General features: G+C 47.3%; 1 pseudogene; it reads left to right on the top strand.

Moving 5' to 3' along the window:
* The first annotated feature begins 884 nt into the window (after positions 1 to 884).
* On the top strand, positions 885 to 1514 carry LOC101528560 (proteasome subunit beta type-2-like; annotated as a pseudogene).
* The last annotated feature ends 10182 nt before the right edge of the window (positions 1515 to 11696 follow it).

An 11696-nucleotide genomic window follows, 5' to 3' on the forward strand; every position in this document is an offset into this window, starting at 1 on the left:
GTCAGCTTCCCCAAGGAAGTGTGACATCTGTGTGTCTCAGGCCCCAGCACTCTGGGGCCATGGGGAAGGGCACTGTGACCATCCCTGCTCTGGCCTCTGAATGCCACTCTGGGATTTCTGATCCTTGCCACTCCAGGGTTTTGCTGTGCTGTGTGCTTGCAGTGTCTCCAGCTCCTGTCTGTTGTGTGTGTAGTGGAACTCTGCTCTCAACCCTCTTACCCACATCTGCAAGGGAACAATGAGAACCATAATTTTAATCAATGACCCTCATCCGCTCTTTCTGTGTCTGCTCTTCTGGCACCTCCTCTGGCTACTGCCTCCCTTTCCCTAGGGAATTCCTTCTTGTGGAGCCCTGCAGTCCCTCCCCATCTTCACTGTGTTCTCTTGATTGTGAGTCCCAGACCAGGTGCAGCTTGGGTTTTAGCCAAGATCATTACATTTTCAGATTGGCTGAGTCTCAAATAGAGTAACTGTCTTTGAAAAACGAAGTCAAATTAAAAATATTTGGACTAGAAGTACAGTTAGACTATGTAGTATAGACACGAGTCAGCTCTTCCTTGATAACTCAAGGTCATTGCAGTGCCTTGCTGTGACATAACATGGATACTCCCTGCTGGTGACTGATGTGGTCATTTGTTGCCACTCCCATGTGGCTGTACAAGTACTACAGGGAAACTATCTGTCATGTATTGATGGTTGCGCCGCTGGTGTAGTGGTATCAGGCAAGATTCCCATTTATTGACGGTCATATTGTCTTCTTGTAGTCAGTCCTTGTGAATTAGAAACTGGGCAAGAAGAGTTGTTAAGTTTGGGGTAAAAGAATAAACGGGTTCTGGTCGCAGGGCTTGCGTCACATCCAACTTTGCTCCACGGTTCTTTCACCAATGAAGCCCAGAAGCTGGCAAGACCCATGTTCTGTGGAACCTGCAACCCCCAGCCTCATTGGCACCCAGGGCCCAGGCTATGACCTTGTCACCTTTGGCCAGGTGGATGTCAGCAGTATTGTCCAGATGAAGGTTCATCATGACAAGATGTTTAAGATGAGTGAAAAACTATTACTCCTGTGTTGGAGAAGCTGGAGACACTGTACAATTTGCAGAATATATTCATGAAAATGTGCAACTTTATAAGATGCAAAATGGCTGTGAACTGTCTCGCACAGCAGCGGCAAATTTCATGTGCAGAAACCTGGCTGACTGTCTTCGGAGTCAGACCCTGTATCTCATGAACCTCCTCCTGGCTGGCTATGGTGACATGAGGGGCCAGTGCTCTATTATGTGGACCACTGACAGCTTTGGCCGAGGTCCCTTTTACAGCCCATGGCTGTGGTGCCTTCCTGACTCTCAGTATCCTGGACTGACACTATGCACCCACCATCTCACACGACAAGGAACTCCCGAGGAAGTGTCTGGAGGAGCTCCAAAAGTGCTTTGTCCTGAACCTGCCAACCTTCAGTGTTCAAAAATGGCGCCCATGACCTGGACCACATTTCCTTCCCTAAGCGGGGCTCCTAACACCAGGCCCTGTTCCCACACTTCAGGGAAGTATTTGATGTGTGCCTTTATTAATTTTTTCTACTCTTTGGATGTTGCACTCTTAATAGATGGTCAATTCAGAATAAAACTGAATATGAATTTTAAAAAAGAACAGGCAGGTTCTGTTGAGAGCTACTGGGACTTCCCTATAGATAAAACACACCCCTGATGGATTTGGGGCTTTTCCTTTGGCTTCTCTGATGTATCTGTGACTTGGCTCCTGAGTCAAGAGCACAATCTCTAATCTGTGATTCGCTCCTGGCTTTTCCATGACTGTCCTGGTGTCCTGGAATGATATATTAATAACGCTCTCTCTTACCCTCAGAAGTGTTCTGGGACATCTGGCCTAGCAGGAAAGTCGTTGGGTTGGGATTCCACATCCCATGGCACAGTGCCTGGGTTTGATAGCCGCCTCCTGACTCCACCCACCTGCCAGTACATACTCTGGGAGGCAGCAGAGGATTGGCCAGAGCAGTTGTGTTTCTGCCACCTTGTAGAAGAACTTCAGCCTTGTGAGTCTAGGGGAATGACTCAGCAGGTGGAGATCTTTCTCTGCCTCTCAAACAAATACTGTTTTAAAGCATTGGGCTAGAGCCATTGCATAGCAGACTTACTCTTAGCCTATAGTACTGGCTTTCCACATGCGTGCCAGTTCGTGACCAGTCTGCTGCCCTTCTCATCCAGCTCTTTGCTTATAGCCTGAGAAAGCATCAGAAGATGGCCCAAAGCCTTGGGACCCTGCACCTGCATGGGAGCCCTAGAAGAAGCTTCTGGTTCCTGGCTTCGGATTGGCTCAGCTTGACACAGCAGCCATTTGGGGGACGGGGATTGATAGAAGATATTTCTCTGTGCCTCTTTTTCTCTCTGTAACTATGCTTTTCAGATAAAAATGTGGCTTTTTTTGTAAAGGGTCCCAGATTTCATAATAGATTAAATAAATGTCTTGTATTTGAGTGATAGCATCAAAGGTGAAAAACCCAACCACTTTCTTTTTCACATGATCTGTATATCAGAATTACACTCAGGTTCATACACACACACATGCACACTAAATAATAATAATAATAATAATAATAATAATAATAATAATAATAGCAACTGTTACCAGAAATGCCTGGTGGGTTCTTTCCTCAGCTTAGTATAGAAATAAAAAGCCGGGAATCTGTTGCAAACAGATAAGTTTATTTGCGAAGGGACCAGGTGAGCAGGGAAGGGAGGGAAGCGGGAGGAAGAAGTGGGGTGCCTCTGGAAAGGGGAGGGAGAGAGAGACATCAAAGGTCTGAGGAAGGGTCTTGGGATTTTAAGCCTTCCTTGATCCCTCCTTTTTGGGCGGGGAACCTACAGGTAAGATGTCCCCATTGGTGGTCTCTTAATTAGTTAGAAAATGGGTGAGCAATGCTGGTGCCGCCCACCTGAAGGTGTGGCCAAGACCTCAGCAGGCCTGGATGGGCTCAGCAACAACAACAACTTGAGGACCAGGCATGGTAGTTCAGTGGCTAAAGTCCTCACCTTACATGCTCTGGGATCCCATGTGGGCGCCAGTTCGTTTCCTGGTGGCCTGTCTTCCCTTCCAGCTCCCTTCTTGTGGTCTGGGAACACAGTCAAGGACGGCCCAAAGCCTTGGGACCCTGCACCCATGTGGGAGACCTGGAAGAAGCTCCAGGCTCCTGGCTTCGGATCAGCGCATCTCCAGCCGTTGTGGCCACTTGGGGAGTGAATCAATGGATGGAAGATCTTCCTTTCTGTATATCTGACTTTCCAATAAAAATAAATAAAATATTTTTTAAAAATAACATGAAATTATACAGAAGATCTCTCTCCTAAGAATTTCTAGATTAATCTGCCTAACAGAAGCTGAGATGAGAGGAGGAAAACCAATTTTAAGTACCTGGTGCTGATCTTGAACTGAGCTAGACACAATTTCATTTGCTAAATTTGTTCAATCCTCAAGATGGATATAACCCCCCTTCCATGTAAAAGGAGGTCCCCTAAAATTAACTCACAAGCCTCAAGGCTGGCAGAAATGGGGACAAGAGATGGTTGTGACCATAGCAGCATTTAGGACTGTTTGGTTGAATTCATCGAGTGGCGTCTGTCAGCACCATCAGCTGGGGCACCTCTTCCCGAGCTTGTACGGTACAAGAAGAGACATAACTTAATTCTGGGATATTTGGAAAGTTCCAACTTGAAGGAAGCAGCGGATATTATCAGAGTTTCAGCTAGCTGGACAGCTTACCTGAATGGTTACTGCTTTGGTCTCCAAAGTGTGTGTTTTGAAAAATGGAAAGGCAAGTCATGAGGGGAAATGGGGCTTAGCCATTCTGGGTGTGTCTGACTTGCAAGCCTTCATATAAACAAATTCTGGGGCGTGCAGGATGGAATCCAGCCCATCCATGATCATTGAAAAAACAGTGGTATGTTAGGGCTTACGGCTGCCACGTGATTTGTGCTGTCTTTTCCCTCTATATTTTTATTTCTCAGTTTTCTCTTTCTTGCCTTCCTGTATGTTACATGAACATTTTCTGGAATATTTCAGTGTGTGTCTCATTAATCTGTTACCCCTGCATTGACCTCTGAAGCTTGCTGGGATCAACATTCTGCCACACTGTAAGTGAACTTTATAAATGTACCGTTACCACTCCTCCTGATGAAATGATGGTCTCAGTGCTTCTTCTAGGTTCATTGAGAGCTGTCTTGGATGGAATCACAATTTCTGCTTGAATCACCAGGCATGGTTTAGGAACTCAAGGGGGAACAGTCTATCCTGTTTACCCATATTTTTACTCTTTATTTTTCCTTCCTAAGAGTGAGACATCATTTCCCTGTGGCTGTTCTCGGGAGTCCCCTGGTTTTCATGGGCTTAATGATACTGTATCTTGGTGGGGATTTGAGTTTATCCTATTTGAACCTCATCTTCTTGAATTCACAGATGTATAGATCATGCCAGTTTGGGGTATTTTACAACCACTGCTTCATCGGTCACTCTTCCATTCATACTCTATCCTCTTCTTCCTGGACTCCAAAAATGCAGATGCCAGCTCCTTTATTTGGGTCCATTGGTAACTTGGGATCTGTTAAATTTTTTTTTAAAGATTTATTTTTTTTTTTATTACAAAGTAAGATATACAGAGAGGAGGAGAGACAGAGAGGAAGATTTTCCGTCTGATGATTCACTCCCCAAGTGGCTGCAACGGCCGGTGTGCGCCAATCCGAAGCTGGGAACCAGAAACCTCTTCCGGGTCTTCCACGTGGGTGCAGGGTCCCAATGCATTGGGCGGTCCTCGACTGCTTTCCCAGGCCACAAGCAGGGAGCTGGAAGGGAAGTGGAGGGGCCGGGATTAGAACCGGAGCCCATATGGGATCCCGGGGCTTTCAAGGCGAGGACTTTAGCCACTAGGCCAACGCTGCCGGGCCCGGGATCTGTTAAATTTTTAAAGTTAAAGTTTTTTTCTCTCTGTATTAATTACTTTAAATAGCTCTATTATTCTATCTTCTTTTAAAAATATTTCTTCAGGGTCTGAAGCACTGGCCTAGCAGCTGTAAGTCCTCGCCTTAAACGCATCGGGATCCCATATGGGTGCTGGTTCTAATCCCTGCTTCCCATCAAGCTCCCTGCTTGTGGCCTGGGAAAACCCAAAGCCTTGGGACCCTGCACCAGCATGGAAGACCTGGAGGAAATTCCTGGCTTCTGGCTTCAGATTGGTGCAGCTCTGGCCATTGCAGCTGCTTGGGGAGTGAATCATTGGATGGAAGATCTTCCTATCTGTCTCTCCTCCTCTCTGTATATCTGATTTTGCAATAAAAATAAATAAGTCTTTAAAAATATATATTTGTTTATTTAAAAGACAGAGTGACATGGGGAAAGAAAGATAGATTTTCCATCTGCTGAGCCATTCACCAGAAGTCTATAACAGCTGGAGCGGAAGGCAGGAACCCGACGTCATCTGAGTCTCCCACACATGTGGCAGGGAACCGCGTGCTTGGGTCATTGTCTTCCCAGGTTCTTTAGCAGGAAGTTGGACTGGAAGTCAGCTGCCAGGACATGAACTGGTAGCCCGTGTGTAATGTGACCAGTGCAACCTACTGAGCTGTTGTTCTTTCATCAAAGTCATTAGTTCTTTCCTCTTCTTAATTTTGCTGTTGAACCATCCATGTAAATTTTAATTTTTCTTACTGTACTTTATATACAATTTGTATTTGGTTCTTTATCACACCTGCTTTTCTATTTCCTATGAGATTTTTCCATTTGCTTTCAATGTGGTTATAAAGTTTGTTGAGACAATGTTTGGACAATTGTTTAAAAAAAATCTTACCTGCGGGATTGATGTGGGGTAGTAGGTTAGGCCGCTGTCCACAACCCTGGCATCCCATATGAATGCTAGTTTAAATCTCACTGTTCTACTTCCAATCCAGTTCCCTGCAGTGGAAAGTAGTGGAAGATGGCCCTAGACCCTGGGTCCCTCCGCCAAATAAAGCTCCTGGCTTCAATCTGGCCCAGCCCCCCACTATTGTGGCCATTTAGGAAGTGAACCAGTGGAGGAAAGAGTTTTTGTCTGTCTCCCACCTCTCTCTCTAGCTTTCAAATAAATCAAATAACTCTTTTTTTAAAGATCTTACTAATGACTCTACCATTTGTGTCATCCCAGTGTTGGCATCAGCTACGGTTTAAATGTGTCCCCTAAGTTCACGTGTTGGAAACTTGATCTCCGGCGCAGTGCTGTTGGAAGGTGGGGCGGTTGGTGGTTAGACCACAAAGACTCTGTCTTGTTGAATGGGTGAATGCCAGCATCGCAGGAATGGGTTTGGTACTCTAGCAGTGGGCTGCGATCCTTAGAAGAGGATGAATTTGATCCCTTCTTATTCATCCACATGCTTTTCCCCCAACCTCCCCCCTCTCTCTCACTCCTTCTGTTTGCGTTTCCACCATGTCATAACATAACAGGAAATCCTGATCTGGATTCTGCCCCCTCAGTCTTAACTCTCCAGCTTCTCAAACCATGAACCAAGAGCTTTCTCTGTATTACGAATTGTCCAGGCCACGGTATTCTGTTGCAGCCACACAGAACCGAATGAGACAGCTACTATGCATTGCCCCTTCTCAGGGAGGGTGATTTTTTCCTGAGTTTTGATGGAAGATTTGATTTGTTTGCATTGTTGATACTTAGGGTGTTGTGTTACAAAACCTTACTTGGATTCTCTGAGCATGCACACCAGCAGGGGAAGGGCCTGGTACTGCCAGGAGTGCAGGTCTAGGTTCCCAGCTCCTCTTCTGTTGACACTCTCAGGAGAAGGGAGGGGAGGGTGAAGGTCAGGCTGGCCACCTAGCCTTGGCTGGTGGGGATACAAGCAGGGCTACAACTTCTCTCGTGAGACTTGACTCTAGTCAGGGGTGGTGTCACGTTTTTCTGTCTTGCCAGGCTGGCCCTTCCTTGGTTTTATGTTTTGTCTGTACCTTTTGCAGCGCCTCTGGAGCACCCGGTCCAGAATATATAAGGCAAAAGAAAAGCTGGAAGCCTTCGTGCTGTAAGCTTTGTGAGCTCCAAAGCCCCAACTAGGCTGGCCTGTGTACTTGTCTGTGTTTCAAAGGGCTCTTATGTTTGTTTTACTTACAGAGAAGGAATAGGGAGAAGTGCATCCATTCTGTGTTCTAACCATAACCTTTAGGCCCTTATATTACACCCGCAGGGCCCAAATAATACGAGTGAGCGTAAACTCCGGAAAGTTTTATAACCAAGACAGATGTGTGATTCTGTGTCTGTTCTATCAGTGATTTATTCTAATTCTGGATGTGATTCCAGGTAGGGATAGGAATTTTAGAAGCAATTTTCTGTTGATTGACCTACCTGTTCACACTGTGTTCTGTCAGATTGCTTAAAGAAAAATGTCTTTCTTTTCCGGCACCGGAGATATGCTGTTCAACCTAAGTCCTTGCTCCCTAGGCTGCCAGGGTTTACAAGATGTGTGCACGTCCTTTCAGCTTAGAAGTCAAAGTGCATTTCCCAATTGGGGCCCACTGACAGTTTACCTGTGAAGTGTGGTTGCTAAGTACATTTTAGGGTGTTCCACGTTCCGTTTCTAGATATCATGCTTCTTGTTAGCAGAGCTGTAGGTTCTGAGTTAAGCAGCTCCCCTTGGAGGACCGAGAATGCTTTCCTGGCTGGGCCCTCTAGAGTGTGTGTGTGCTGGGGTCAGACCCCAGAGGACGGTGGCCAGGACATGCCCAGCGGAGGGGCCTGGGGCATGTGTGCTATGGGGATGGGAGACCAGCGTGGCCAGGCAAAGGAGGTTCCGTGCTGCCAAAAGTTGGTGACATGTCCAGCTTTGGCCGTCAGGTGCAGACAGCCACATGTTCATCTGTCAGGATAAACTACGACAGAATTGCAAACACAGGTGCCCATCCAGGACCGTGGTTCCAACATGGCTACAAAAGTACTTCCTCCCTTTCTTTTTAACTCTATTGCACCAAGTCAGTATCTCCGGCCTGATGAGAGCTGACCAAACTCCACCCTGGTGCTTTCCCTCCTCTCCACCAGAGTGGGTTTTCCGTGGAACCCTACCCCCTCTTCACCCTGTTATCTCTCTGACCTCTCTGCTCTCTCTCTCTTGTGACTCAGCTCTAAATCACAGGAGCCTCCTTGTTCCTTGGGAAAACACTGGCACCCTCCCTCCCTGAGGTACCTCCCCTAGGCTATTGTCTAGAATGTTCTTTCTGGGCTACAGGCACAGCTCCTTCACGGAGGAGAGGGAGGGAGCTCATCAGCCCTGGATTTTCTATACTTCCTCTCTCTCTCTTTTCCGTTTGTTTTTCCTTAGGATTGTTAATCTGTGTTATGTCTTTAGTTAGCTCGCTTCTCCAGCATCATTCAGATGAGGTGACAGGCCCTTTGGCCTGTGTCATCACTGCTGTAGGTCTGGCATCTATGACAAAGCCTATTGTGAACTGAGTTCCCGGTAAGTTGGTGTCAAATGAATAGCAGCAAAGGTGAAGTCAGAACTCAGTAGAGAAGAGAGCCAGGGAGACCTGTGGCCTTTCCCCAGGGTAGACAGCAGGCTCTTATGAATTTTGGCCAATGAAAATGTAGACAGAACCATGCCCAGCATTGTGATTTTCAGGGAAAAAAAAATCTAGAAACTTCAAATTGCACAACATGTCCAGTTTATATAAAGTGCATTCTTTAAGTGTTTAACTTGGTGAATTGTCATCTATGTAGAATGAATTTAAAACATTTTTCACCCAAGCACATCCCTCTTGAGTAGCCTGAACGGAACACGCCTGCCTACCACCTGCAGCCTGTGGCCGGCCGGGGAGGTTCTGTACTTCTCCCTTGGCAAATACATGTCCGTTGTGACTCCTTGACCTTCCGACTTGACCCTGGGTTGTGTCTTCACCTTCTATGGCTGAGTAAAGGAAACTGCTGTGCTCGTCTCGGGAGTGCTCCCCTTCCCTCCGCAAAAGGCCCCTGTGCTCACAGCACTGCCACAGCAGCTCCGTGCTCTGGTGGGCTCAGGGCTAGATTGGCACCTCTTCTACAGTGGCCTCTAACTGAAGGATGAGGAGCTGTGAGTCTGCTGGAGGTATTTCTGTGGGGTCCCCCTACTGCGCCAGGGGAACCAGTTCTGCCTTGGTGGGGGTTGGGAGAGTGGAGGTGCTGCTCTCAGGGGTTCTGGTGTGTCCTGCAGAGGTTGTTTAGAAAGACAGGAGTTGACAGGGTAGGGAAACCGCAAGGACTGGTTTGGGGAGCTCTGAGTGTCTATCTTCACTTTCTGTCCCAGGCAGAGGCGGACCCAGCTCTGGAATGCAGGAACTCAGCAGGGCGTGAGTGGGGGCAGAGGCAAGGGATGGCAGCCTTATGAGACCTCTTGTCCCAGTCTTGATGGGTCAGCTGCTGTCCCAGCACCACAAGAGAGGCAGGAAACGACCCAGTGTAGAGGTCCAGAGGGCTGATGGGGGTTGGTGTGACAGACACAGGAGGTGAAGTGAAGGGGCTGGCCTTCCACCCAGCAGGTTGGGATGTTGTTGGAGCTCAGAATAATGCATGCTTATCAATATTGAAGGAAATTCAGAATAATTTGGAGAAAATGAATGTCAACTGAAACTTTGGCCAGATGTAAATAGTCACTGTTTACTTTGGAATAATAGTGGCTGGGCTTTTACATATGGGGGGGTGGGAGAATGAATCTTTCTCTGTCTCTCTGTCTCTCTTTCTCTCTCTCTCTCACACACACACACACACACACACACACGCACACACAAAACACAGACTCGGAAGCACACGTCTCCATCTCTGCACACACTGAGTGATCAAAAGGACACCTACTCAGTTGACCCTTTCTCAAGGCCAGGGGTCCTTTGGACCCTGCCTTTCCCCCAGGGAGCTGGCAGGAGCCAGGCTGAGGGATTGTGGGTGGGGTTGGGTGGCGAGGTTGGCAGGAACTCTTAGAAGCTTGCTGGGAATGCTTGGTTGTGAAAGGACTGAGTTCCACGTCTGGGTTTTCTGAGGTGAAACAAGAACAGGGCACGGGGCACAGCAGTGCCACAGCAGAGAGCAACATGAGCAGGTGACCCCGGGCAGGCATAGGAGTCGCTGCGGTCCAACGCTGGCTGGTGTCACCGTCTTGGCCCCAAGTGGCCCAAGCTCCTGCCTCGCTCTCTTTGCACTCACCGTTCACTCTGTGAGGCAGGCATGCACGTTCTAAAGAAACTGGTCTACACGTGGTTGCATAATATGCTTTTTCTGCTTGTTTTCACTGAACTGCATGTTATAAATAACTTTGTATGCCAACAAAAACTTATCCACGTCATGATTTCTTAATAGCAGCATGGTACCGGATACAATACACGTGGATCAAAGTGTGGCTAGCCGCTTTTCCATGGCTGAGCATTTAGATGATTCCAGTGTTTCATTATTGTAAATAGCATCAAAATAAAATTTTTGCACATATATTTATTGATATTTTTCTAGTAATATTTGAAGTAAATTCCTAAAAGTATGATTGTTGTACCATAGAGAATGCTACTTTGCAGATTTTGCTGCATATTACTGAAGAATCCTTCACAGAAGTGGTAGTAATTATTCCCCCATTAATCCTATCTGAGCCCTCACTCATGTCTCTAGGACACAGTGCTGAGGCTACCTGGCTGAGCTGCACGCCATGGTGCCATGGTGGCTGTCCCCACTGACATGCTGCTTGGTGACGCTGGGTGTTGTATACTACCTGAGTGTCGCCTTGGCTCACCCTGGTTGACTGTACCTGGAAAGTTCTGTATCATTTGTCCAGGCTGCGCTCTGGAAAGCACCGCAGCCATCCTGCAGCAGAAGTGTGGTCTGTTCTCTCACATGAAGCATGTTTGTGAGACTCCGCAGGCGAACTGAGGCCTGGTACTGGACACTGTGTGTCGTCTGGCTGTCGCCAAAGCCTAGTGGCATCGGGTCTCTAGCCTGACCTGCAAGCAGCATGCCTTCCGAGCAAGCATTCTACATGGGGCAGAGCTGCTGGCTTATCTCTCCCCTGGTGGAGGGTCTGTTGTTTGTCTGTACTCTGGTCTGATCAGTTTCCTCTCTTATAAATGAGTTACATGCATAACATTTTTAAGTACTGTCTTTTTTAAAAAGATGTATTTATTTTTATTGCAAAGGCAGATTTACAGAGAGCAGAAAAGAGAGAGAGATCATCCATCTGCTGGTTCACTCCCCAAGTGGCCACAACGACTGGAGCGCAACGGCCGGTTGCTGCGCCGGTCTGAAGCCAGGAGCCAGGAACTTCTTCCAGGTCTCCCACATGGGTGCAGAGTCCCAAGGCCTCTACTGCTTTCCCAGGCCACCAGAAGGCAGCTGGATAGGAAGTGGAGCAGCCAGAACATGAACCAGCACCCATATGGTGTCCTGGCATTTTGCAAACAGAGGATTAGCCAATTGAGCCATTGCACTGGGCCCTACGTCCAATCTTTATGGCAACCTTTACTTTATTCCTGTCTATACCAAATATTGAACATAGTGTTGTTGCACATTTGAACATTTTCATTTTTTTTAAAGATTTATTTATTTTTATTGGAAAATCAGATTTACAAAGACAAGGAGGGAAAGTGTCCACATTGGCCAGAGCTAAGCTGATCTGAAGCCAGGAGCCAGGAGCTTCTTCCAGGTCTCCCACACAAGTGTG

Source organism: Ochotona princeps, chromosome 19, assembly GCF_030435755.1.
Source record: "Ochotona princeps isolate mOchPri1 chromosome 19, mOchPri1.hap1, whole genome shotgun sequence".
NCBI classification, from domain to species: domain Eukaryota; kingdom Metazoa; phylum Chordata; class Mammalia; order Lagomorpha; family Ochotonidae; genus Ochotona; species Ochotona princeps.